At 39.2% G+C, this 26,551-nt stretch overlaps 5 non-coding genes across 5 annotated transcripts; all 5 read right to left on the bottom strand.

The window, feature by feature from the left end:
• Window positions 1-16,974: 16,974 nt before the first annotated feature.
• Window positions 16,975-17,060, bottom strand: trnar-ucu. Its single transcript is given in 2 exon segments — window positions 16,975-17,010; window positions 17,024-17,060. It is a non-coding gene; the product is annotated as a tRNA-Arg (tRNA).
• Window positions 17,061-17,990: 930 nt separating this feature from the next.
• Window positions 17,991-18,076, bottom strand: trnar-ucu. The gene is given in 2 exon segments: window positions 17,991-18,026; window positions 18,040-18,076. It is a non-coding gene; the product is annotated as a tRNA-Arg (tRNA).
• Window positions 18,077-19,898: 1,822 nt separating this feature from the next.
• Window positions 19,899-19,984, bottom strand: trnar-ucu. Its single transcript is given in 2 exon segments — window positions 19,899-19,934; window positions 19,948-19,984. It is a non-coding gene; the product is annotated as a tRNA-Arg (tRNA).
• Window positions 19,985-20,301: 317 nt separating this feature from the next.
• Window positions 20,302-20,387, bottom strand: trnar-ucu. Its single transcript is given in 2 exon segments — window positions 20,302-20,337; window positions 20,351-20,387. It is a non-coding gene; the product is annotated as a tRNA-Arg (tRNA).
• Window positions 20,388-20,995: 608 nt separating this feature from the next.
• Window positions 20,996-21,081, bottom strand: trnar-ucu. The gene is given in 2 exon segments: window positions 20,996-21,031; window positions 21,045-21,081. It is a non-coding gene; the product is annotated as a tRNA-Arg (tRNA).
• Between the last annotated feature and the right edge of the window lie 5,470 nt (window positions 21,082-26,551).

Below are 26,551 nucleotides of genomic sequence, written 5' to 3'. Positions count from 1 at the left end.
GAACAAAATGAAGAAACAGTTACCATGTCCTGTTATAAAATGTGCACAAACACTATGTGATCTTCCACAAATAAATACTTGTGGAAGATTGCAACCATAATAGTCTGCCTATAAACAGAGCGACTACTGTAGTTCCCCACCCACCTTAGGCTCACAGTGTAATGAATCCCCTCCATCACCTTGTTGTGCATTGTGAAGCGATGTGAGGCTTCATCCTTCTGGAGAATCTGGGAAAATGATGAAAAGTTAATGATGGGATTTCAATATCAAGACCGTGGTCCAAGTACAAAGGATAATAATAATAATAATGCCTCAGTGAGTACCCAATATTACAACAGGTGGCCTACCAGTACAATCCCTCAATGCACAATTCTACAGAGAACATAAACTCACCTTCTATAATCACAGTTGCCCATAAACTGGGCCAGTTTATTCTAGCAGTCATTTCATTGTACAGAATAGTTTTAAGATCCATCTTGCCCAGACATACCCCATACTCTACTTCCCCAGTCAATATATCCTCTTCTTTGCTCGTTTTCCTCCCATACTCCCCAAGCATTGCGTGGTAGCTCCCAGTATTCTTATGGTTCCTTCTTAAATGTTGCATCTGGACTCCTTGCAGGAGGTCACTATGCCTTTAAAGTTTTTCTGAAATCCTTGATAGCCACACATTTTTCAAAAAAACGTTAGAAAAAAATGTTGAAGACAGTTATTAGAAAAGGTCATAAGAAAGCTGTGAGAGGTATCAGGGACCCATCAGAGCCAACTGTCATTGATAAAGAGATGCACCCTAACTGTAAGTGCTTCATAATTATTTTTCACAAATAGGTTTTATTATAGTTTTTCTTATGAATGTGTAACTGTGCACTTTTCCCTAAGGCAAACAAACCAACCATGGCTTCCCCTCACTCCTAGAAGAAGCAACAGGTAAGAGCTAGACCTTACTTTAGCTGGTTCTCCTTCACATACTCTTTCGCAACCTCCACTGAGGTTTACCTCTTACCCCAGGATCTCTCCCCTATTAAAAAAATTATTGTAGGGAAGGATTGGTCTATGACACCAGTGCTTTGGCCAATATACAGCAGGGAGGTCTTGGCCTATAAAACTATGATGAGAAGTAAACCATATGGGTGTTACCTTGATGTTGTATGGTGACTTGGCTACTTTATAATCATAAACATGTAACTAAGAATCCCTGGTTTTAAATGGTATGAACTTGGCAAATCAGTTGCTATTCCTTGATTTACTTACACTTTAGTTGGCAAAAGTTTAGTTAGCTTTTGCACAACCAGTCTGGTAATATGGCCAGCTGTCACATGTGTAGCCTTAGGGGCACATTTACTAACCCACGAACGGGCCGAATGCGTCCGATTGCTTTTTTTTCGTAATGATCGGTAATTTTGCTATTTTTTTCGGCGTCTTTACGATTTTTGCGTAAAAACGCGATTTTTTCGGCATCTTTACGATTTTTGCGTAAAAACGCGAGTTTTTCGTAGCCATTACGAAAGTTGCGCAAAGTCGCGATTTTTTCGTAGCGTTAAAACTTGCGCGAAACGTTGCGCCTTTTAAGTTTTAACGCTACGGAAAAGGCGCGACTTTGCGCGCAAGTGTTAACGCTACGAAAAAATCGCGACTTTGCGCAACTTTCGTAAAGACGCCGAAAAACTCGCGTTTTTACGCAAAAATCGTAAAGACGCCGAAAAAATTGCAAAAAATACGAAAAAGTCGCAAAATGTTCGTTTCCAATCGGAATTTTTCCAATTCGGATTCGAAATCGTGTCTTAGTAAATCAGCCCTTAAGTGTCACCTTGGTTTTGCACATTGGGTTACTATTATGGAAACCCAACAAGTAAACATGGTTTCGTGATTGAGTGATAAATAGAAACGCTTGTGTAATGGTGGTATTTCCACTGACTCTTTATTTCAGGATTTTCAGCCTCCCATGAACCAGTCCTTCAATTATTTCATTGCTCCATTCTGTGTTTGAATCACTTACCCAGAAGCAGGAAGGCAGCAAATACAACACATTGGGTTCATCTTCTTGCTCTCAGGGTGCCTGGGATGAAGGGTTCTCATTCTTCCCTTTACTTTCTATGTGGCTGCCCCCTACCCACTTGCAATACTTGCCCTTCCAGCCCCAGAAATCAAGAATACATAGAAATCAGGTGATTGAGATAGAATTCTTACCCATAGTAGTAGGGGGTTCCGGGTGCTCATACCCCAGACCTTCAGCTTCAGGGAAACAATAATGGGAAATAAAGAAAAACAGGCAGGCACTCCGGATAAATAAAGCGTCCTTGGTAGCTCAACAAGTTAAAGTAAAATCAGTATAGTTAAACTTACACATAATACTATAAAGCCTTATGCGTTTCGTACCTAGATGGGTACTTAGTCATAGGCTGTCTATGAAGATTCTCATTCATCCAGGTCATGATATACAGTATCTAGTATTGGCTACTTTATATATTATATATTTTTATAATTTATAGTCATAGGCTGAATAACAATCCACAAACACATATTATTTTAAGCAAAAGTAGCCAATCAAATTACAAAGAGGTTGACCAATCACAAATCTATATCAATATACATTCCCAGAATGCTGTAAATTAAATTTAAAGTTTGTGTAAAAGAAAACACAAGGGCCCCTTGTAGAAACCCCTGTAATGGATCTGGGCACAATTTACAGCATCTTATCTGTCACGTGTCATTAGGTACCAAGGTAAAGATACAAAATCTGAATGTCAGGGGTCTGCTGTCCAAAGTGATGCCCAAAGTGCATAGGTTTGCCCAAGTACCTGGTGTGTATAATGTATAGTGAATAATGTGTCCCCTATTGTAAGGATTTTATGTCACCATGGAGTTCCATGATCATATAAAATGGACATCACCAAGCACTAATTTACAGGATATTCATGGTTACAGTACTTAGCGGTGTCGCAGGTCCCCGCCTCTGTTCAGGGATGGTTTTTCCAGGCTGGCATTAATGGACTCTTTCACACCTCTTTCAAACCATCTGTCCTCTCAGTCCAAAGTATGCACGTTACTGTCCTCAAAAGAGTGTCCATTTTCCTTGAGGTGTCGATAGACTGCTGAGTTTTGGCCCGCCTATGTTGGGCCATTCTCTTGGAGGGAGGTTGTTATCTCTCCCCAGTGTATAAGTCAGAGCACTCTTCACTACACTGGTTCCTAAAGAAACAGACAGAGAGGATTGTGATTAGGGATGCACCGAATCCCGGATTCGATTTGGGCCGAATCCAGACTTTTTTTGATGCATTGGTTTCGGCCGAACCGAATCTGAATCCGAAGTGAGTAGGGAGAGGTATAAGGAGGTATAATAATTATTATATGTTGCCTAAAATTTTGAATAAAAATTGATAAAGGTATGGGGTTCCTTATTTGGAAACCTGTAATACAGAAATCTCCAAATTACCGGAAGGCCATCTCCCATAGAGTCTGTTTTAGGCAAATATTTCCAATTTTAAAAAAATGGTATACATTTAAAAAATAGTACACACGAGACAACTGGAAGGTTTAAACTTTGATTATAATCCTGTTATGTATAAAAATTTCTTTTAATATGCCTAATGGTGGATACCATTCTTTAAAAATATTGTGCCTATTGGTGGATACCATTCTTTATAAATATTTGACTCAATGGTGGATACCATTCTTTATAAATATTGTGCCTAATGGTGGATACCATTCTTAAAAATATTGTGCCTAATGGTGGATACCATTTCTCAAAAACATTATGCCTAATGGTGGATACCATTCTTTATAAATATTGTGCCTAATGGTGGATACCATTCTTAAAAATATTGTGCCTAATGGTGGATACCATTTCTCAAAAACATTACGCCTAATGGTGGATACCATTCTTTATAAATATTGTGCCTAATGGTGGATACCATTCTTAAAAATATTGTGCCTATTGGTGGATACCATTCTTTATAAATATTTGACTCAATGGTGGCTACCATTCTTTATAAATATTGTGCCTATTGGTGGATACCATTCTTTATAAATATTGTGCCTATTGGTGGATACCATTCTTTATAAATATTGTGCCTAATGGTGGATACCATTCTTAAAAATATTGTGCCTAATGGTGGATACCATTTCTCAAAAACATTACGCCTAATGGTGGATACCATTCTTTATAAATATTGTGCCTAATGGTGGATACCATTCTTAAAAATATTGTGCCTAATGGTGGATACCATTTCTCAAAAACATTATGCCTAATGGTGGATACCATTCTTTAAAACATTACACCTAATGGTGGATACCATTTCTCAAAAACATTACGCCTAATGGTGGATACCATTCTTTATAAATATTGTGCCTAATGGTGGATACCATTCTTAAAAATATTGTGCCTATTGGTGGATACCATTCTTTATAAATATTGTGCCTAATGGTGGATACCATTTCTCAAAAACATTACGCCTAATGGTGGATACCATTCTTTATAAATATTGTGCCTAATGGTGGATACCATTCTTAAAAATATTGTGCCTATTGGTGGATACCATTCTTTATAAATATTGTGCCTAATGGTGGATACCATTCTTTATAAATATTGTGCCTAATGATGGATACCATTTCTCAAAAACATTATGCCCTAATGGTGGATACCATTTCTCAAAAACATTACGCCTAATGGTGGATACCATTCTTTATAAATATTGTGCCTAATGGTGGATACCATTTCTCAAAAACATTATGCCTAATGGTGGATACCATTCTTTAAAAATATTGTGCCTAATGGTGGATACCATTTCTCAAAAACATTACGCCTAATGGTGGATACCATTCTTTATAAATATTGTGCCTAATGGTGGATACCATTTCTCAAAAACATTACGCCTAATGGTGGATACCATTCTTTATAAATATTGTGCCTATTGGTGGATACCATTCTTTATAAATATTTGACTCAATGGTGGCTACCATTCTTTATAAATATTGTGCCTATTGGTGGATACCATTCTTTATAAATATTGTGCCTAATGGTGGATACCATTCTTAAAAATATTGTGCCTAATGGTGGATACCATTTCTCAAAAACATTATGCCTAATGGTGGATACCATTCTTTAAAACATTACACCTAATGGTGGATACCATTCTTTATAAATATTGTGCCTAATGGTGGATACCATTCTTTATAAATATTGTGCCTAATGGTGGATACCATTTCTCTAAAACATTATGCCCTAATTGTGGATACCACTTCTCAAAAACATTATGCCTAATGGTGGATACCATTCTTAAAAATATTGTGCCTAATGGTGGATACCATTTTTCAAAAATTTATTGCGCCCAATGGTCGATACCATTAATCAACAGTCTTTGTTTTCTAACAAATGTGCTTTCCCTTTAAAACAATCATGGTTGTTACGTAATTAACCTTAATTATATGTACATTGTGACTGGTAAACCCCTTTGAAATGTGATTGGCTATCTTTTCTTTAAATAATGTGTTTTTGTAGATTGTTATTTAGCCTATGACTAAGTACCCTCTTAGGTACAAAACACGTAAGGCTTTTTGCATTATGTGTTTAGTTACAGTAAACTAAAATGATTTTACCTTAATTTTGAGCTACTTTGAACTTTTCACTTGGAGTTCCGGAGTGCCTGCCTAATACTCTTTATCGTGATTTAAAAAACAGTACCTTGATGGTAACTAAGCTGCATGAATCCATTTTGGTTCAAAATAATCCTGTTGGCTTTTTTTTTTGCTCATATAACTTTTAGCATATTTAAGGTATGGAGATCAAAATAATTCCTTGTCTGAAACCCCCCAGGTCCCAAGTATTCCATATATATATATATATAGATTGATTAATAGATATGTAGATAGATAGATTTGCCAAATCATATACTCCATGACCAAGTACAATAGTGCAAGGGAGGCAGATACCAAGAATCACTCCCATTCCCACTATGTTTTTGCACTTTAACTGCTCATTAAATTAATTCCTACAGGTCTCTGCTCTCCAATATGATGGTACTTTATTAATGAGGGGTGGGCAGAGGGGAGGTACTTAGGGTCCCCTCCCTCTACTTGTCACCTAACTGGTTTGTCATTTTGGCTCATATGTTGGGGGGGGCTGTGGGTGCACTTGGATCCTGTTCTTATGGCCCAAATGAGAGTCTCCTACAATCACAGCTACTGCGACCTGCTCTTCATGGCAGATTCTAGGTCCAGTGCAAGGAGAAACACCGCCCCTAACACAAGTAATAAGCGAATGAGCACTAAGGGGGACTATGTGTGCTCTTGCAATTGTAGCAAGGGCAGTAATAAATGAGCCCCACCATGTTACCCCAGGACTAGCAATGTGGGGTGCTATGCTGACATTGGGGCCAGTATTTCAATGTTAATTCTTCTTTAAGAAACCCCAGAAGGGATAGAAACCAATTGAGAAGCCTGCATGGCCCCCTGGGAACTGTTACATGTAATCAGACTCTGGGGGATTGGGAGGCTTAGAAGGAAAGGTATTTATGGCTGAGGTTTCTCACTGATCACAAAAGCTTTCTTTTTATTACAGATAAGGCATTTTATTTTATTTTTGAAAATAATCTTTCTGAGGCCTATTAATGAGTCACATATAGCACTTTGCTTCCATATTTGGTCCCGCATTCTCCACCTGTAGTTCTACTGATGAAGAGATTCTATAGATTTGCCTTCATTTGTGAGCAGGGTCAAGGCCATTACATTCCAATGTCTCTATTTTCAGAAAAAGGAAAACAAATACTGAATCCCTGGTTAGCTAAGGGCATTTTCTTTTAATCAAACCATTTATGTAGTGAGTAGTTGTCAATAGTGATGAGCCGCGCGACTAAATAATAGCCGCGTGCGACGAAACAATAGCTGTGCGACGAAACAATAGCCGCGTGCGACGAAACAATAGCCGTGCGACGAAAGAATAGCCGCGTGCGACGAAACAATAGCCGTGCGACAAAACAATAGCCGCGGGCGACGAAACAATAGCCGCGCACGGCAATTTTTTTTTGTCGCACGACATTTTCGCCGCTTCACGAATTGTTCGCCGTTTCGCGGATCTTTTGAAAGATTCGCGAATTTTTCGGCGAAGCGAAACGGCGAAAAATTCGTGAAGCGGCGAAAATGTTGTGCGACAAAAAAAATTTGCCGTGCGCGGCTATTGTTTCGTCGCCCGCGGCTATTGTTTTGTCGCACGGCTATTGTTTCGTCGCACGCGGCTATTGTTTCGTCGCACGGCTATTGTTTCGTCGCACGCGGCTATTGTTTCGTCGCACGCGGCTATTGTTTCGTCGCACGGCTATTATTTAGTCGCACGGCTATTGTTTTGTTGCACGGCTATTGTTTCGTCGCACGCGGCTATTGTTTCGTCGCATGGCTATTGTTTCGTCGCACGCGGCTATTGTTTCGTCGCCCGCGACTATTGTTTTGTCGCACGCCTATTGTTTCGTCGCACGCGGCTACTATTTTGTCGCGCGGCTATTGTTTCGTCGCCCGCGGCTATTGTTTTGTCGCACGCTATTGTTTCGTCGCACGCGGCTATTATTTTGTTGCGCAGCTATTGTTTCGTCGCCCGCGGCTATTATTTTGTCGCGCGGCTATTATTTTGTCGCGCGGCTATTATTTCGTCGCCCGCGGCTATTATTTTGTCGCCCGCGACTATTCTTTTTTTACGCCGGCGACAATTTTTGGACGTGCGGCGAATTTTTCCGCGGCAAAATTTTTCATCCGTTTCGCGAAACAATCCGCCAATGGCGAAACGTGGAAATTCGCCGTGAATCCATGCCTGGCGAAACTTTTCGCCCATCACTAGTTGTCAATATTAGAAACTGGATACATTCATTTCTATGGATTTTATTTTAAAAAACCTATACATTTTCTTGCTAGAGAGGAACTCAAACCATCGTTATACTGAGCAGATGAACCAATTCCTCACCGACTCCTTTGGAAGGAAATTTCTCTTTATTGGTGACCAAGGTATGTGGACAATGCCAAAGTGACAAAAGGAAGCATAATTCGGTATTAAAAGGAGCCCTTAAATCCTTAAATCCTCCCATGAAGAAATTTAATTGAAGAACACTTGCTTTGAGTAAAGGAATGATTGGAGAATGTAAATATTTTGGCCTTTATGAGTCTTTTAATTAAATAGTTGTCAGTTGTTAGTTAGTTGAGGCATTGACATGTGATCTCAGGCTTTATAACAGGATTCTGAGGTGAGTCTTAATATATCACAGAGTCTTTAGCTCTCTGGTTACAACAACAACAGGTTGCATTCTCCTCCCAACTGACCTTCATACTACATGGGAAAGTCACACATTGAGCACAAAAGCTACAGTTACTTCCCTACAGCTCTCATCCTTTAGAAAACTAGCAATTCTTTATTCGAGTCTGTTTGTACCTTTATTTGTGTTGTTATGGTCTAATGTATTGTTATGACATTGTTAGTATTTATACACATTACCAAAGCAAAATGGAAAACCAAACAACAGTGTATACATTCATTCTCGCTGGTCTGTCTGATCTTCCAAGTCTTCAGCTTCCTCTGTTCCTGGTGTTTCTCCTCATCTATCTTATAACTCTGACTGGGAACCTTCTCATCCTTCTCCTGATCTTCACTGATTCCCATCTTCACACCCCCATGTACTTCTTCCTTGGAACCCTGGCATGTCTGGATATGAGTTGCTCCTCAGTCACTGTCCCAAGAATGCTCTTTGATTTACTCAGAGAAAGAAGAATCATTTCTGTACCAGCTTGTATAACTCAGTTCTACTTCTTCCTTTTTTTCTTTACAGCAGAGATATCTGTGCTGGCAGTGATGTCCTTTGACAGATACATTGCCATCTGCCGCCCTCTTCACTACATGCAGATAATGAGCTGGAATGTTTGTGTTCATTTTGTATCAGGAGTGTTGGTTATAAGTGCAATTTATTCCTTGGTGCACACTCTTTTTCTAGCTAAACTGACCTTTTGCCACTCATATGTTTTGCAAAGTTTCTTTTGTGACCTGCCCCAGTTGCTTGAGGCCTCCTGTAGTGACACATTCATCAATGTATTGCTTACATTTCTCCTTGCAATACTCTTTGGAGGAGGGGTTCTAGGACTCACCTTTTACCCATACATCCCTATATTCACCACTGTACTGAAAATGACTTCAAAACACACAAGAGCCAAAGCTTTCTCCACCTGCTCCTCCCATCTGTCGTCTCTATATTTTACACTACTACTTTCTTCAACTTCTTTCGCTCAAATGCAAATGATCATTTAGTTGAGGACAAAGTGGCTTCTGTATTTTATGCAATATTAACTCCCTCTCTAAACCCTGTGATCTACAGTCTGAGGAACCAGGAACTCAAATTATCCCTAAGAAGAACATTACAAAGACTGCAATAGTATTAGAGAATAAAAGAAAATGGGTTTATTGCTCCCCTTGAAAAACATAAGCAATGTTTGCTTTTATGGGCCCAGATGTATTATCCCTCCCCCCTCTGTGATTATCCACTCCATATTTAATACAATGTAAGGTTCCTGTGTAGTTGCCAGTCCAGAACTGATCCTGTACCATAAAGCTGAACACTTTTAAAAATGTCTCTGGATGTGGTAGAGTAACCATTTTGGCTGAATAGTCTGTAACCTGGTAATTAGTTAATGCATGATATTTATTGAAAATGACTTAAGCAAGCAAACAGCTGATGTTTTCCAAAGTAGATATTATGAGAAACATTCTGTGCATAGCCAGGTTTAACACAGTTGTAACATCTTGTAACATCACCCCTACATGTCAACAAACAATCAGAAGCTTGAGGGAAGTCTTGCAGTGGAGAATGGGATGATGTGATGAGAAGAGAATTCTCGTTAAGTTCCCTTAATGGGTTTGTAATTTGAATTTGATTCTAGAGGAGATTGGGAGCCAGAGAAGAGACATGCATGGGGGAGAGGAAGATGTGGAGCAGTGCGATAGATGAATGAGTCCGGAAGCAGTGTTTAGAATAGATTGGAGCGGTGAAAGGTGGTGAGTTGGAATGCATGTAAGGAGAAAGTTGCAGTAGTCAAAACAGGGAATCATATAAATAAGTATCTGAGTTGGCTGTGAGCTGAGGTAAGAGTGAATTTGGGCAATGTTGCACAAATAAATACAACAAGATCTGGCAAGTGTCTGGATATACAGTGTAAAAGACAAATGGGAGTCTAAGATGGGAGTCTAAGCAGCGTCTGAGTGGTTAAGTCAAAGGTGATGTTTAGTGATGGGTGAAAAGTTTCGCCAGGCATGGATTCGCGGCGAATTTCCGCGTTTCGCCATTGGCGGATTGTTTCGCGAAACGGATGAAAAATTTTGCCGAGGAAAAATTGTCCGCACGTCCAAAAATTGTCGCCGGCATCAAAAAAGAATAGTCGTGGGCGACAAAATAATAGCCGCGCGACAAAACAATAGCCGCGGGCGTCGAAACAATAGCCGCGCGACAAAATAATAGCCGCGGGTGAGGAAGTAATAGCCGCGCGACAAAACAATAGCCGCGGGCGACGAAACAATAGCCGCGCGACAAAATAATAGCCGCGGGCGACGAAACAATAGCCGTGCGACAAAATAATAGCCTGATTCACTTTCAGGTGGCACTGTGACATCCAGGAGGAGACAGCAGGCGGGCAGTCTGTAACTTGGGAAAGCACAGAAGGAGAGAGGCCAGGAGTAGACAGGTAGAGTTGGGTATTATAGAACAGAGTTGGCGCTCATACAAAACAAACCACCGAGTGTTGTGAATTAAATCAAACAATTAGTATTTATTAGTTAATTACAATAAAAACATTCACACATAAATACATCTTGCAATAAAAAAAATGAATAAAATACACCAGTACATAAAATGATGTTCAAAAATTCATTTTTAAACCTAGAGTGAATTAATGATGTAAGACCTAATAATTCATAGAACGATGGAAATGATGCAATATAAATAATCAAAAGGAATGGATTTGAAAACAGAACAATGATATTAATAAGAATACAAAAATACAAATAATAATTTCAGAGAGATATGAACTGTGGCTTGGTAGGGAGGCGGTTCTTTACAGTGTGGGGAGGTATATAAGCGAGAAGTGATCCCCGTGACTGAGTATTCCATGACTAAGCGCAGGTGCGCGAAACGCGTCGGATTTTGTAACCAAGGAGGACCCGTAGCTCGATCTTCGGCTCACATTAGTGACGTCACCGTCAGGAGCGTGACGGTGCTGCGCCGCGTGTAGGAGCGGGATCCTCCGACGGTTGTGACCCATAGTAAGTTCCCGGCCGGGACAGAGGGTATTTTATGGTTTATATTTTTTTTAGAGTGCGGGGGATCATTTTATCACCAGATTTAGGTCAGTCCTGAAGTGGTATCTGTGTGCATATTAATACGAATTTTTAGCGTTACTTGTATTCATATACGCCATGAGCCTGATGCTCATTAGAGCACTCACCCCTATCTGCTAGCCTTTCCCTTTACTGGGTGTTATTGTGGAAGTGAGCTCCCTACAGGGATTGGTTTGTCCTTTATTATTTGCTGTATCTGGCGATTAGATGTTGTTGAAGTCGCAATCATTTTGTATTTACGGATTGGGCATATGTGTAATTACCCACTCCTTCCGTTGGTTCCCCTGCTTATCTTTTAGTTCATATCTCTCTGAAATTATTATTTGTATTTTTGTATTCTTATTAATATCATCGTTCTATGAATTATTAGGTCTTACATCATTAATTCACTCTAGGTTTAAAAATGAATTTTTGAATATCATTTTATGTACTGGTGTATTTTATTCATTTTTTTTATTGCAAGATGTATTTACGTGTGAATGTTTTTATTGTAATTAACTAATAAATACTAATTGTTTGATTTAATTCACAACACTCGGTGGTTTGTTTTGTATGAGCGCCAACTCTGTTCTATAATAGTTTATTTTCTAATTGGGGATTAGTTTGGAGGAAGGCAGCTGTTCACTTTACTTTATTTCACATTTTTGGTGTGGGGCCACTATTGTTGAGTATTTTTGGTTTTTAGGTATTTGATAAATATATTTCCACACATTGGGTAAAATTTTAGCCAAGCGCGGACAAGGTTTAGTATTTAGGTAGCGTTGGGTGTTGGGAGTCATCAGCACTAAGGTGGTACTTAACTCCAAATGACTGAATACTGTTCCCTAGAGATATAATATAGAGTGAGAACATCAGAAGGCCTATGGCAGAGCCATGAGGAGCTCCAACAGAGAGAGAGGGAATGAGGTGGAGGTAGAGAGGCCAACCTTAAAGGAACATATTTTGGCAAGCGTAATCTCCTTTAACAGAACTTATTCAGCATTCTGCATTTAGGTAATCTATGACTCTTCACATATGGGACTAGAAGGAGTGCAGATAAATGTAAATATGCATCTAGTAAACCAGTAAACCAGATGGTTGTTTAGATGTGTATGTGTGTGCTTTTTCAACACTTTTCCCTAAGGTAAACATATCAACCATGGCTGCCTCTCACTCCTTGAAGAAGCAATAGATAAGAACTAAACCTAATTCTTGCTGGTTCTCCTTCACAAACACCCTCCTTCTCGATCTCCATTAAGGGTTTATCTCTTACCCCAGGGTTCTCACCCCTCCCCTTCTTCTCTGAGAACTCCTGTGCCTCAGGCTTTGCCAACTAGGCCAGACAAGTCCAGAATTTAAAGTAGAATAAGAGAAGTTACCAACCTTGACCGTCCAATGGACTATAGAGCCCAAAAACAAAATGTTTTTGTTACTTGATTTTGTCTCCAATGGATTCTTCATAGATAAAGGACCAAATCCCTCCAGCCATTTGATAGAGGCATTTTATTGCCTTCTTTTTTGTTGTTGATTTGTTGTCAAATGATTTAACAGAAGAGCAGCTCTGGTGGGATACAAACCCACAACCTTTAAATGCCTCTGTCTAAATGCCCAATGCCCAATATATTGCACTACAGAACATCTATGTGGGCTGCACATTACTGCCATCGGTTTTTTTTTTGTATTTCAAAAAGTTTAGGGACGAATCCGTGTTTTTTAAAAGTTCTTTACTTTAAATCTCTGGTGGCAACCTAACATAAAAGGTGAGAAGTGTCGCAAAATACAAAAAAGTCGCACAAAATATGGAAAAGTCGCAGGAAATACGCACAGTACGATCAAATACGAATTTTTGTAATTCGTACCTGTCGTACTTTAATATATAGACCCCTTAGTTTAGTTGCATAAAAGTGACTCTAATGGGATGTGAACCCACAACCTTTAAATTTCTCCTTTTACCTAGAAGTTCAACACACTATCCATTGTGTCACAGAGGCCACACACTTGGGGGCGCATTTACTAACCCACGAATCCGAATCGGAAAAATTCCAATTGGAAAACGAACATTTTGCGACTTTTTCGTATTTTTTGCGATTTTTTCAGCGCCTTTACGACTTTTCGGAAATTGTCGCGACTTTTTCGTTACCAATACGATTTGCGCGAAAAAACGCAAGTTTTTCGTAGCCATTACGACTTGCGCGAAAAATGCGAGTTTTTCGTAGCCATTACGATTCGCTCGTATCTAGTTGCGACTTTTCGTATTGAGCGCTCGTAAGCGGCGGGCGAAACTTTCAGACTTAGTATGATTTTGGAAGCCTCCCATAGGACTCAATGGCATCCTGCAGCTCCAACCCGGCCCAAGAAAAGTCTCCCATAGGGCTCAATTGCACTCTGCAGCTCCAACCCGGCCCAAGGAAAGTCTCCCATAGGGCTCAATGGTACTCTGCAGCTCCAACCCGACCCAAGGAAAGTCTCCCATAGGGCTCAATGGCACTCTGCAGCTCCAACCCGGCCCAAGGAAAGTCTCCCATAGGGCGCAATGGCACTCTGCAGCTCCAACCCGGGCCAAGGAAAGTCTCCCATAGGGCTCAATGGCACTCTGCAGCTCCAACCCGACCCAAGGAAAGTCTCCCATAGGGCTCAATGGCACTCTGCAGCTCCAACCCGGCCCAAGGAAAGTCTCCCATAGGGCTCAATGGCACTCTGCAGCTCCAACCCGGCCCAAGGAAAGCCTCCCATAGGACTCAATGGCACTCTGCAGCTCCAACCCGGCCCAAGGAAAGTCCAACCCGGCCCAAGGAACGTCTCCCATAGGGCTCAATGGCACTCTGCAGCTCCAACCCGGCCCAAGGAACGTCTCCCATAGGGCTCAATGGCACTCTGCAGCTCCAACCCGGCCCAAGAAAAGTCTCCCATAGAGCTCAATGGCACTCTGCAGCTCCAACCCGGCCCAAGGAAAGTCTCCCATAGGGCTCAATGGCACTCTGCAGCTCCAACCTGGCCCAAGGAAAGTCTCCCATAGGGCTCAATGGCACTCTGCAGCTCCAACCCGGCCCAAGGAAAGTCTCCCATAGGGCTCAATGGCACTCTGCAGCTCCAACCCGGCCCAAGGAAAGTCTCCCATAGGGCTCAATGGCACTCTGCAGCTCCAACCCGGCCCAAGGAAAGTCTCCCATAGGGCTCAATGGCACTCTGCAGCTCCAACCCGGCCCAAGGAAAGTCTCCCATAGGGCTCAATGGCACTCTGCAGCTCCAACCCGGCCCAAGGAAAGCCTCCCATAGGGCTCAATGGCACCCTGCAGCTCCAACCCGGCCCAAGGAAAGTCTCCCATAGGGCTCAATGGCACTCTGCAGCTCCAACCCGGCCCAAGGAAAGTCTCCCATAGGGCTCAATGGCACTCTGCAGCTCCAACCCGGCCCAAGGAAAGACTCCCATAGGGCTCAATGGCACTCTGCAGCTCCAACCCGGCCCAAGAAAAGTCACCATACTGAAGCTTGAATGAATCCGAATGTTTCGTACTCAGCGCGCAAGTTTTAACGCTACGAAAAAATCGCCAGATTTTGCGCAACATTCGGAATGGCAACGAAAAAGTCGCGACAATTTTCCGAAAAATCGCAAAATACCGATCATTACGAAAAAAACGCAATCGGACGCATTCGGCCCGTTCGTGGGTTAGTAAATGTGCCCCTTGGTGTGCCAACTTGCCCAGTTATTTTTACAATGTAACCAAGATTCAGGCCCTTAGCAATTTAACTGTGTTTCTTAATATTCTCAGTTGAAATAGTAAAACACTTAATTCGGCTGGAAAAAAAAAAAATTTCTGTTGAATTTTTTACTTTCCTCTGGTGGGCTCAAATTGCCTTCTTATTTGTTGATTTGTTGCCTTTTAAGATAACATAAAAAGTTAGAAAAACGTCACTCATTTCGGAAAAAAATAGAAACAACAAAAACTTATTTAGCAGCCAAATTGCCCAGTTATTTTAACAGTGATGCATTTTTTTACTTTTTTTTATTGTTTTTGACTTTTAGTTAAGTTGCATAAGAGCGACTCTGATGGGATTTGAACCCACAACCTTTGAGTTTCTCCTTTTTTACTGTTTTTTAGTGTTTTTGACTTTTAGTTTAGTTGTCATAAGAGCGACTTTGATGGGATTTGAACCCACAACCTTTGAATTTGTTCTTTCCCCTAGAAGTCCAATGCGCTATCCATTGCGCCACAGGGCCTGTACATATGGTGTGCCAACTTGCCCAGTTATTTTAACAGTGATGCATTTTTTTTACTTTTTTATTGTTTTTGACTTCTAGTTTAGTTGCATAAGAGCGACTCTGATGGGATTCGAACCCACAACCTTTGAATTCCTCCTTTCACCTACAAGTCCATAGCGTCTATTTTTTTTGTCTTTTTTGTCTTTTTGACTTTTAAATTAGTTGCATTAGAGCAACTGATGGGATTCGAACCAACAACCTTTGAATTCCTCCTTTCACCTAGAAGTAAAAAGTTTTTTTGTTTTTTTTAGTGTTTTTGACTTTTAGTTTAGTTGCATAAGAGCGACTCTGATGGGATTCGAACACACAACCTTTAAATTTTTTCTTTCCCCTAGAGGTCCGATGCGCTATCCATTGCGCCAAAGAGCCTGTACATGTGGTGTATTAGCTTGCCCAGTTATTTTTACAGTGATGCATTTTTTGGACTTTTTTATTGTTTTTGACTTTTAGTTTAGTTGTCATAAGAGCGACTTTGATGGGATTTGAACAAACAACTTTTGAGCTCCCCCTTTAACCTAGAAGTCCAAAGCTTTTTTTTCTTTTTGACTTTTAGTTTAGTTGCATAAGAGCGACTCTGATTGGATTCGAACCCACAATCTTTTAATTCCTCCTTTCACCTAAAAGTGCAGAGCTTTTTTTTTCTTTTTGACTTTTAGTTTAGTTGCATAAGAGCGACTCTGATGGGATTCGAACCAACAATCTTTGAATTCCTCCTTTCACCTAGAAGTCCAGAGCTTTTTTTTTTGTCTTTTTAATCTTCTTTTTGACTTTTAGTTTAGTTGCATAAGAGCAACTGATGGGATTCAAACCCACAATCTTTGAATTCCTCCTTTCACCTAGAAGTCCAGAGCTTGTTTTTTCTTTTTGACTTTTAGTTTAGTTGCATAAGAGCGACTCTGATGGGATTCGAACCCACAACCTTTGAATTTCTTCTTTCACCTAGAAGTCCAATGGGCTATCCATTGCGCCACAGAGCCTGTACATGAAGTTTGCTAACTTGCCCAGTTATTTTTACAGTGATGCATTTTTTTACTTTTTTAGTGTTTTTGACTTTTAGTTTAGTTGCATAAGAGCGACTCTGATGGGATTCAAACCCCACAATCTTTGAATTCCTCCTTTCACCTAGAAGTCCAGAGCTTTTTTTTTCTTTTTGACTTTTAGTTTAGTTGCATAAGAGCGACTCTGATGGAATTCGAACCCACAATGTTTGAATTCCTCCTTTCACCTAGAAGTCCAGAGTTTTTTTTTCTTTTTGACTTTTAGTTAAGTTGCATAAGAGCGACTCTGATGGGATTTGAACACACAATCTTTGAATTCCTCCTTTCACCTAGAAGTCCAGAGCTTTTTTTTCCTTTTTCCTTTTAGTTTAGTTGCATAAGAGCGACTCTGATGGGATTCGAACCCACAACCTTTGAATTTCTTCTTTCACCTAGAAGTCCAATGCGCTATCCATTGCGCCACAGAGCCTGTACATATGGCGTGCCAACTTGCCCAGTTATTTTAACAGTGATGCATTTTTTTTTACTTTTTTATTGTTTTTGACTTCTAGTTTAGTTGCATAAGAGCGACTCTGATGGGATGTGAACCCACAATCTTTGAATTCCTCCTTTCACCTAGAAGCCCAGAGCTTTTTTTTTTGTCTTTTTTGTCTTTTTGACTTTTAGTTTAGTTGCATTAGAGCAACTGATGGGATTCGAACCAACAACCTTTGAATTCCTCTTTTCACCTAGAAGTAAAAAGTTTTTTGTTTTTTTTAGTGTTTTTGACTTTTAGTTTAGTTGCATAAGAGCGACTCTGATGGGATTCGAACACACAACCTTTAAATTTTTTCTTTCCCCTAGAGGTCCGATGCGCTATCCATTGCGCCAAAGAGCCTGTACATGTGGTGTATTAGCTTGCCCAGTTATTTTTACAGTGATGCATTTTTTGGACTTTTTTATTGTTTTTGACTTTTAGTTTAGTTGTCATAAGAGCGACTTTGATGGGATTTGAACAAACAACTTTTGAGCTCCCCCTTTAACCTAGAAGTCCAAAGCTTTTTTTTCTTTTTGACTTTTAGTTTAGTTGCATAAGAGCGACTCTGATTGGATTCGAACCCACAATCTTTTAATTCCTCCTTTCACCTAAAAGTGCAGAGCTTTTTTTTTCTTTTTGACTTTTAGTTTAGTTGCATAAGAGCGACTCTGATGGGATTCGAACCAACAATCTTTGAATTCCTCCTTTCACCTAGAAGTCCAGAGCTTTTTTTTTTGTCTTTTTAATCTTCTTTTTGACTTTTAGTTTAGTTGCATAAGAGCAACTGATGGGATTCAAACCCACAATCTTTGAATTCCTCCTTTCACCTAGAAGTCCAGAGCTTGTTTTTTCTTTTTGACTTTTAGTTTAGTTGCATAAGAGCGACTCTGATGGGATTCGAACCCACAACCTTTGAATTTCTTCTTTCACCTAGAAGTCCAATGCGCTATCCATTGCGCCACAGAGCCTGTACATGAAGTTTGCTAACTTGCCCAGTTATTTTTACAGTGATGCATTTTTTTACTTTTTTAGTGTTTTTGACTTTTAGTTTAGTTGCATAAGAGCGACTCTGATGGGATTCAAACCCACAATCTTTGAATTCCTCCTTTCACCTAGAAGTCCAGAGCTTTTTTTTTTGTCTTTTTAATCTTCTTTTTGACTTTTAGTTTAGTTGCTTAAGAGCAACTGATGGGATTCAAACCCACAATCTTTGAATTCCTCCTTTCACCTAGAAGTCCAGAGCTTGTTTTTTCTTTTTGACTTTTAGTTTAGTTGCATAAGAGCGACTCTGATGGGAATCGAACCCACAACCTTTGAATTTCTTCTTTCACCTAGAAGTCCAATGCGCTATCCATTGCGCCACAGAGCCTGTACATGAAGTTTGCTAACTTGCCCAGTTATTTTTACAGTGATGCATTTTTTTACTTTTTTAGTGTTTTTGACTTTTAGTTTAGTTGCATAAGAGCGACTCTGATGGGATTCAAACCCCACAATCTTTGAATTCCTCCTTTCACCTAGAAGTCCAGAGCTTTTTTTTTCTTTTTGACTTTTAGTTTAGTTGCATAAGAGCGACTCTGATGGAATTCGAACCCACAATGTTTGAATTCCTCCTTTCACCTAGAAGTCCAGAGTTTTTTTTTCTTTTTGACTTTTAGTTTAGTTGCATAAGAGCGACTCTGATGGGATTCGAACCCACAATCTTTGAATTCCTCCTTTCACCTAGAAGTCCAGAGCTTTTTTTTCCTTTTTCCTTTAAGTTTAGTTGCATAAGAGCGACTTTGATGGGATTTGAACCCACAACCTTTGAATTTCTTTTTTCACCTAGAAGTCCAATGCGCTATCCATTGCGCCACAGGGCCTGTACATATGGCGTGCCAACTTGCCCAGTTATTTTAACAGTGATGCATTTTTTTTTACTTTTTTATTGTTTTTGACTTCTAGTTTAGTTGCATAAGAGCGACTCTGATGGGATGTGAACCCACAATCTTTGAATTCCTCCTTTCACCTAGAAGCCCAGAGCTTTTTTTTTTGTCTTTTTTGTCTTTTTGACTTTTAGTTTAGTTGCATTAGAGCAACTGATGGGATTCGAACCAACAACCTTTGAATTCCTCCTTTCACCTAGAAGTAAAAAGTTTTTTTGTTTTTTTTAGTGTTTTTGACTTTTAGTTTAGTTGCATAAGAGCGACTCTGATGGGATTCGAACACACAACCTTTAAATTTTTTCTTTCCCCTAGAGGTCCGATGCGCTATCCATTGCGCCAAAGAGCCTGTACATGTGGTGTATTAGCTTGCCCAGTTATTTTTACAGTGATGCATTTTTTGGACTTTTTTATTGTTTTTGACTTTTAGTTTAGTTGTCATAAGAGCGACTTTGATGGGATTTGAACAAACAACTTTTGAGCTCCCCCTTTAACCTAGAAGTCCAAAGCTTTTTTTTCTTTTTGACTTTTAGTTTAGTTGCATAAGAGCGACTCTGATTGGATTCGAACCCACAACCTTTTAATTCCTCCTTTCACCTAAAAGTGCAGAGCTTTTTTTTTCTTTTTGACTTTTAGTTTAGTTGCATAAGAGCGACTCTGATGGGATTCGAACCAACAATCTTTGAATTCCTCCTTTCACCTAGAAGTCCAGAGCTTTTTTTTTTGTCTTTTTAATCTTCTTTTTGACTTTTAGTTTAGTTGCATAAGAGCAACTGATGGGATTCAAACCCACAATCTTTGAATTCCTCCTTTCACCTAGAAGTCCAGAGCTTGTTTTTTCTTTTTGACTTTTAGTTTAGTTGCATAAGAGCGACTCTGATGGGATTCGAACCCACAACCTTTGAATTTCTTCTTTCACCTAGAAGTCCAATGCGCTATCCATTGCGCCACAGAGCCTGTACATGAAGTTTGCTAACTTGCCCAGTTATTTTTACAGTGATGCATTTTTTTACTTTTTTAGTGTTTTTGACTTTTAGTTTAGTTGCATAAGAGCGACTCTGATGGGATTCAAACCCCACAATCTTTGAATTCCTCCTTTCACCTAGAAGTCCAGAGCTTTTTTTTTTTGTCTTTTTAATCTTCTTTTTGACTTTTAGTTTAGTTGCATAAGAGCAACTGATGGGATTCAAACCCACAATCTTTGAATTCCTCCTTTCACCTAGAAGTCCAGAGCTTGTTTTTTCTTTTTGACTTTTAGTTTAGTTGCATAAGAGCGACTCTGATGGGATTCGAACCCACAACCTTTGAATTTCTTCTTTCACCTAGAAGTCCAATGCGCTATCCATTGCGCCACAGAGCCTGTACATGAAGTTTGCTAACTTGCCCAGTTATTTTTACAGTGATGCATTTTTTTACTTTTTTAGTGTTTTTGACTTTTAGTTTAGTTGCATAAGAGCGACTCTGATGGGATTCAAACCCCACAATCTTTGAATTCCTCCTTTCACCTAGAAGTCCAGAGCTTTTTTTTTCTTTTTGACTTTTAGTTTAGTTGCATAAGAGCGACTCTGATGGAATTCGAACCCACAATGTTTGAATTCCTCCTTTCACCTAGAAGTCCAGAGTTTTTTTTCTTTTTGACTTTTAGTTAAGTTGCATAAGAGCGACTCTGATGGGATTTGAACACACAATCTTTGAATTCCTCCTTTCACCTAGAAGTCCAGAGCTTTTTTTTTCTTTTTGACTTTTAGTTTAGTTGCATAAGAGCGACTCTGATGGAATTCGAACCCACAATGTTTGAATTCCTCCTTTCACCTAGAAGTCCAGAGTTTTTTTTTCTTTTTGATTTTTAGTTAAGTTGCATAAGAGCGACTCTGATGGGATTTGAACACACAATCTTTGAATTCCTCCTTTCACCTAGAAGTCCAGAGCTTTTTTTTCCTTTTTCCTTTTAGTTTAGTTGCATAAGAGCGACTCTGATGGGATTCGAACCCACAACCTTTGAATTTCTTCTTTCACCTAGAAGTCCAATGCGCTATCCATTGCGCCACAGAGCCTGTACATATGGCGTGCCAACTTGCCCAGTTATTTTAACAGTGATGCATTTTTTTTTACTTTTTTATTGTTTTTGACTTCTAGTTTAGTTGCATAAGAGCGACTCTGATGGGATGTGAACCCACAATCTTTGAATTCCTCCTTTCACCTAGAAGCCCAGAGCTTTTTTTTTTGTCTTTTTTGTCTTTTTGACTTTTAGTTTAGTTGCATTAGAGCAACTGATGGGATTCAAACCAACAACCTTTGAATTCCTCCTTTCACCTAGAAGTAAAAAGTTTTTTTGTTTTTTTTAGTGTTTTTGACTTTTAGTTTAGTTGCATAAGAGCGACTCTGATGGGATTCGAACACACAACCTTTAAATTTTTTCTTTCCCCTAGAGGTCCGATGCGCTATCCATTGCGCCAAAGAGCCTGTACATGTGGTGTATTAGCTTGCCCAGTTATTTTTACAGTGATGCATTTTTTGGACTTTTTTATTGTTTTTGACTTTTAGTTTAGTTGTCATAAGAGCGACTTTGATGGGATTTGAACAAACAACTTTTGAGCTCCCCCTTTAACCTAGAAGTCCAAAGCTTTTTTTTCTTTTTGACTTTTAGTTTAGTTGCATAAGAGCGACTCTGATTGGATTCGAACCCACAATCTTTTAATTCCTCCTTTCACCTAAAAGTGCAGAGCTTTTTTTTTCTTTTTGACTTTTAGTTTAGTTGCATAAGAGCGACTCTGATGGGATTCGAACCAACAACCTTTGAATTTCTTCTTTCACCTAGAAGTCCAATGCGCTATCCATTGCGCCACAGAGCCTGTGCATGAAGTTTGCTAACTTGCCCAGTTATTTTTACAGTGATGCATTTTTTTACTTTTTTAGTGTTTTTGATATTTAGTTTAGTTGCATAAGAGCGACTCTGATTGGATTCGAACCCACAATCTTTTAATTCCTCCTTTCACCTAGAAGTGCAGAGCTTTTTTTTTCTTTTTGACTTTTAGTTTAGTTGCATAAGAGCGACTCTGATGGGATTCGAACCAACAATCTTTGAATTCCTCCTTTCACCTAGAAGTCCAGAGCTTTTTTTTTTGTCTTTTTAATCTTCTTTTTGACTTTTAGTTTAGTTGCATAAGAGCAACTGATGGGATTCAAACCCACAATCTTTGAATTCCTCCTTTCACCTAGAAGTCCAGAGCTTGTTTTATCTTTTTGACTTTTAGTTTAGTTGCGTAAGAGCGACCCTGATGGGATTCGAACCCACAACCTTTGAATTTCTTCTTTCACCTAGAAGTCCAATGCGCTATCCATTGCGCCACAGAGCCTGTACATGAAGTTTGCTAACTTGCCCAGTTATTTTTACAGTGATGCATTTTTTTACTTTTTTAGTGTTTTTGAATTTTAGTTTAGTTGCATAAGAGCGACTCTGATGGGATTCAAACCCCACAATCTTTGAATTCCTCCTTTCACCTAGAAGTCCAGAGCTTTTTTTTTCTTTTTGACTTTTAGTTTAGTTGCATAAGAGCGACTCTGATGGGATTCGAACCCACAATGTTTGAATTCCTCCTTTCACCTAGAAGTCAAGAGCTTGTTTTTCCTTTTTCCTTTTAGTTAAGTTGCATAAGAGCGACTCTGATGGGATTCAAACCCACAACCTTTGAATTCCTCCTTTCACCTAGAAGTGCAGAGCTTTTTTTTCTTTTTGACATTTAGTTAAGTTGCATAAGAGCGACTCTGATGGGATTTGAACCCACAATCTTTGAATTCCTCCTTTCACCTAGAAGTCCAGAGCTTTTTTTTCCTTTTTCCTTTTAGTTTAGTTGCATAAGAGCGACTCTGATGGCATTCGAACCCACAACCTTTGAATTCCTCCTTTCACCTAGAAGTGCAGAGCTTTTTTTTTCTTTTTGACTTTTAGTTTAGTTGCATAAGAGCGACTCTGATGGGATTCGAACCAACAATCTTTGAATTCCTCCTTTCACCTAGAAGTCCAGAGCTTTTTTTTTCTTTTTGACTTTTAGTTTAGTTGCATAAGAGCGACTCTGATGGGATTCGAACCCACAATCTTTGAATTCCTCCTTTCACCTAGAAGTCCAGAGCTTTTTTTTTTTTGTCTTTTTTATCTTCTTTTTGACTTTTAGTTTAGTTGCATAAGAGCAACTGATGGGATTCAAACCCACAATCTTTGAATTCCTCCTTTCACCTAGAAGTCCAGAGCTTGTTTTTTCTTTTTGACTTTTAGTTTAGTTGCATAAGAGCGACTCTGATGGGATTCGAACCCACAACTTTTGAATTTCTTCTTTCACCTAGAAGTCCAATGGGCTATCCATTGCGCCACAGAGCCTGTACGTGAAGCTTGCTAACTTGCCCAGTTATTTTTACAGTGATGCATTTTTTTACTTTTTTAGTGTTTTTGACTTTTACTTTAGTTGCATAAGAGCGACTCTGATGGGATTCAAACCCCACAATCTTTGAATTCCTCCTTTCACCTAGAAGTCCAGAGCTTTTTTTTTCTTTTTGACTTTTAGTTTAGTTGCATAAGAGCGACTCTGATGGGATTCGAACCCACAATGTTTGAATTCCTCCTTTCACCTAGAAGTCCAGAGCTTTTTTTTCCTTTTTCCTTTTAGTTTAGTTGCATAAGAGCAACTCTGATGGGATTCGAACCCTCAACCTTTGAATTTCTTTTTTCACCTAGAAGTCCAATGCGCTATCCATTGCGCCACAGAGCCTGTACATGTTGTTTACTAACTTGCCCAGTTATTTTTACAGTGATGCATTTTTTGACTTTTTTAGTGTTTTTGACTTTTAGTTTAGTTGAATAAGAGCTACTCTGATGGGATTGCGCCACAGACCCTGTACATGTTGTTTGCTAACTTGCCCAGTTATTTTTACAGTGATGCATTTTTTGAGTTTTTTAGTGTTTTTGACTTTTAGTTTGGTTGCATAAGAGCGACTCTGATGGGATTCGAACCCACAATCTTTTAATTCCTCCTTTCACCTAGAAGTGCAGAGCTTTTTTTTTCTTTTTGACTTTTAGTTTAGTTGCATAAGAGCGACTCTGATGGGATTCGAACCAACAGTCTTTGAATTCCTCCTTTCACCTAGAAGTCCAGAGCTTTTTTTTTCTTTTTGACTTTTAGTTTAGTTGCATAAGAGCGAACTCTGATGGGATTCAAACCAACAATCTTTGAATTCCTCCTTTCACCTAGAAGTCCAGAGCTTTTTTTTTTGTCTTTTTTATCTTCTTTTTGACTTTTAGTTTAGTTGCATAAGAGCAACTGATGGGATTCGAACCCACAATCTTTGAATTCCTCCTTTCACCTAGAAGTCCAGAGCTTTTTTTTTCTTTTTGACTTTTAGTTTAGTTGCATAAGAGCGACTCTGATGGGATTCGAACCCACAATCTTTTAATTCCTCCTTTCACCTAGAAGTCCAGAGCTTTTTTTTCCTTTTTGACTTTTAGTTAAGTTGCATAGGAGCGACTCTGATGGGATTCGAACCCACAACCTTTGAATTTCTTCTTTCACCTAGAAGTCCAATGCGCTATCCATTGCGCCACAGAGCCTGTACATGAAGTTTGCTAACTTGCCCAGTTATTTTTACAGTGATGCATTTTTTTACTTTTTTAGTGTTTTTGATATTTAGTTTAGTTGCATAAGAGCGACTCTGATTGGATTCGAACCCACAATCTTTTAATTCCTCCTTTCACCTAGAAGTGCAGAGCTTTTTTTTTCTTTTTGACTTTTAGTTTAGTTGCATAAGAGCGACTCTGATGGGATTCGAACCAACAATCTTTGAATTCCTCCTTTCACCTAGAAGTCCAGAGCTTTTTTTTTTGTCTTTTTAATCTTCTTTTTGACTTTTAGTTTAGTTGCATAAGAGCAACTGATGGGATTCAAACCCACAATCTTTGAATTCCTCCTTTCACCTAGAAGTCCAGAGCTTGTTTTTTCTTTTTGACTTTTAGTTTAGTTGCATAAGAGCGACTCTGATGGGATTCGAACCCACAACCTTTGAATTTCTTCTTTCACCTAGAAGTCCAATGCGCTATCCATTGCGCCACAGAGCCTGTACATGAAGTTTGCTAACTTGCCCAGTTATTTTTACAGTGATGCATTTTTTTACTTTTTTAGTGTTTTTGACTTTTAGTTTAGTTGCATAAGAGCGACTCTGATGGGATTTGAACCCACAATCTTTGAATTCCTCCTTTCACCTAGAAGTCCAGAGCTTTTTTTTCCTTTTTCCTTTTAGTTTAGTTGCATAAGAGCGACTCTGATGGCATTCGAACCCACAACCTTTGAATTCCTCCTTTCACCTAGAAGTGCAGAGCTTTTTTTTTCTTTTTGACTTTTAGTTTAGTTGCATAAGAGCGACTCTGATGGGATTCGAACCAACAATCTTTGAATTCCTCCTTTCACCTAGAAGTCCAGAGCTTTTTTTTTCTTTTTGACTTTTAGTTTAGTTGCATAAGAGCGACTCTGATGGGATTCGAACCAACAATCTTTGAATTCCTCCTTTCACCTAGAAGTCCAGAGCTTTTTTTTTTTTTGTCTTTTTTATCTTCTTTTTGACTTTTAGTTAAGTTGCATAAGAGCGACTCTAATTGGATTCGAACCCACAATCTTTTAATTCCTCCTTTCACCTAGAAGTGCAGAGCTTTTTTTTTCTTTTTGACTTTTAGTTTAGTTGCATAAGAGCGACTCTGATGGGATTCGAACCAACAATCTTTGAATTCCTCCTTTCACCTAGAAGTCCAGAGCTTTTTTTTTTGTCTTTTTAATCTTCTTTTTGACTTTTAGTTTAGTTGCATAAGAGCAACTGATGGGATTCAAACCCACAATCTTTGAATTCCTCCTTTCACCTAGAAGTCCAGAGCTTGTTTTTTCCTTTTTCCTTTTAGTTAAGTTGCATAAGAGCGACTCTGATGGGATTCGAACCAACAATCTTTGAATTCCTCCTTTCACCTAGAAGTCCAGAGCTTTTTTTTTTGTATTTTTTATCTTCTTTTTGACTTTTAGTTTAGTTGCATAAGAGCAACTGATGGGATTCGAACCCACAATCTTTGAATTCCTCCTTTCACCTAGAAGTCCAGAGCTTGTTTTTTCTTTTTGACTTTTAGTTTAGTTGCATAAGAGTGACTCTGATGGGATCCGAACCCACAACCTTTGAATTTCTTCTTTCACCTAGAAGTCCAATGGGCTATCCATTGCGCCACAGAGCCTGTACATGAAGTTTGCTAAGTTGCCCAGTTATTTTTACAGTGATGCATTTTTTTACTTTTTTAGTGTTTTTGACTTTTAGTTTAGTTGCATAAGAGCGACTCTGATGGAATTCGAACCCCACAATCTTTGAATTCCTCCTTTCACCTAGAAGTCCAGAGCTTTTTTTTTCTTTTTGACTTTTAGTTTAGTTGCATAAGAGCGAACTCTGATGGGATTCAAACCAACAATCTTTGAATTCCTCCTTTCACCTAGAAGTCCAGAGCTTTTT

The sequence above is a fragment of the Xenopus tropicalis genome, chromosome 9 (genome assembly GCF_000004195.4).
Source record: "Xenopus tropicalis strain Nigerian chromosome 9, UCB_Xtro_10.0, whole genome shotgun sequence".
Lineage (NCBI taxonomy): Eukaryota > Metazoa > Chordata > Amphibia > Anura > Pipidae > Xenopus > Xenopus tropicalis.
Note: the sequence above shows the minus strand (reverse complement) of the source record. Positions and strands in the feature narration are given on the sequence as shown.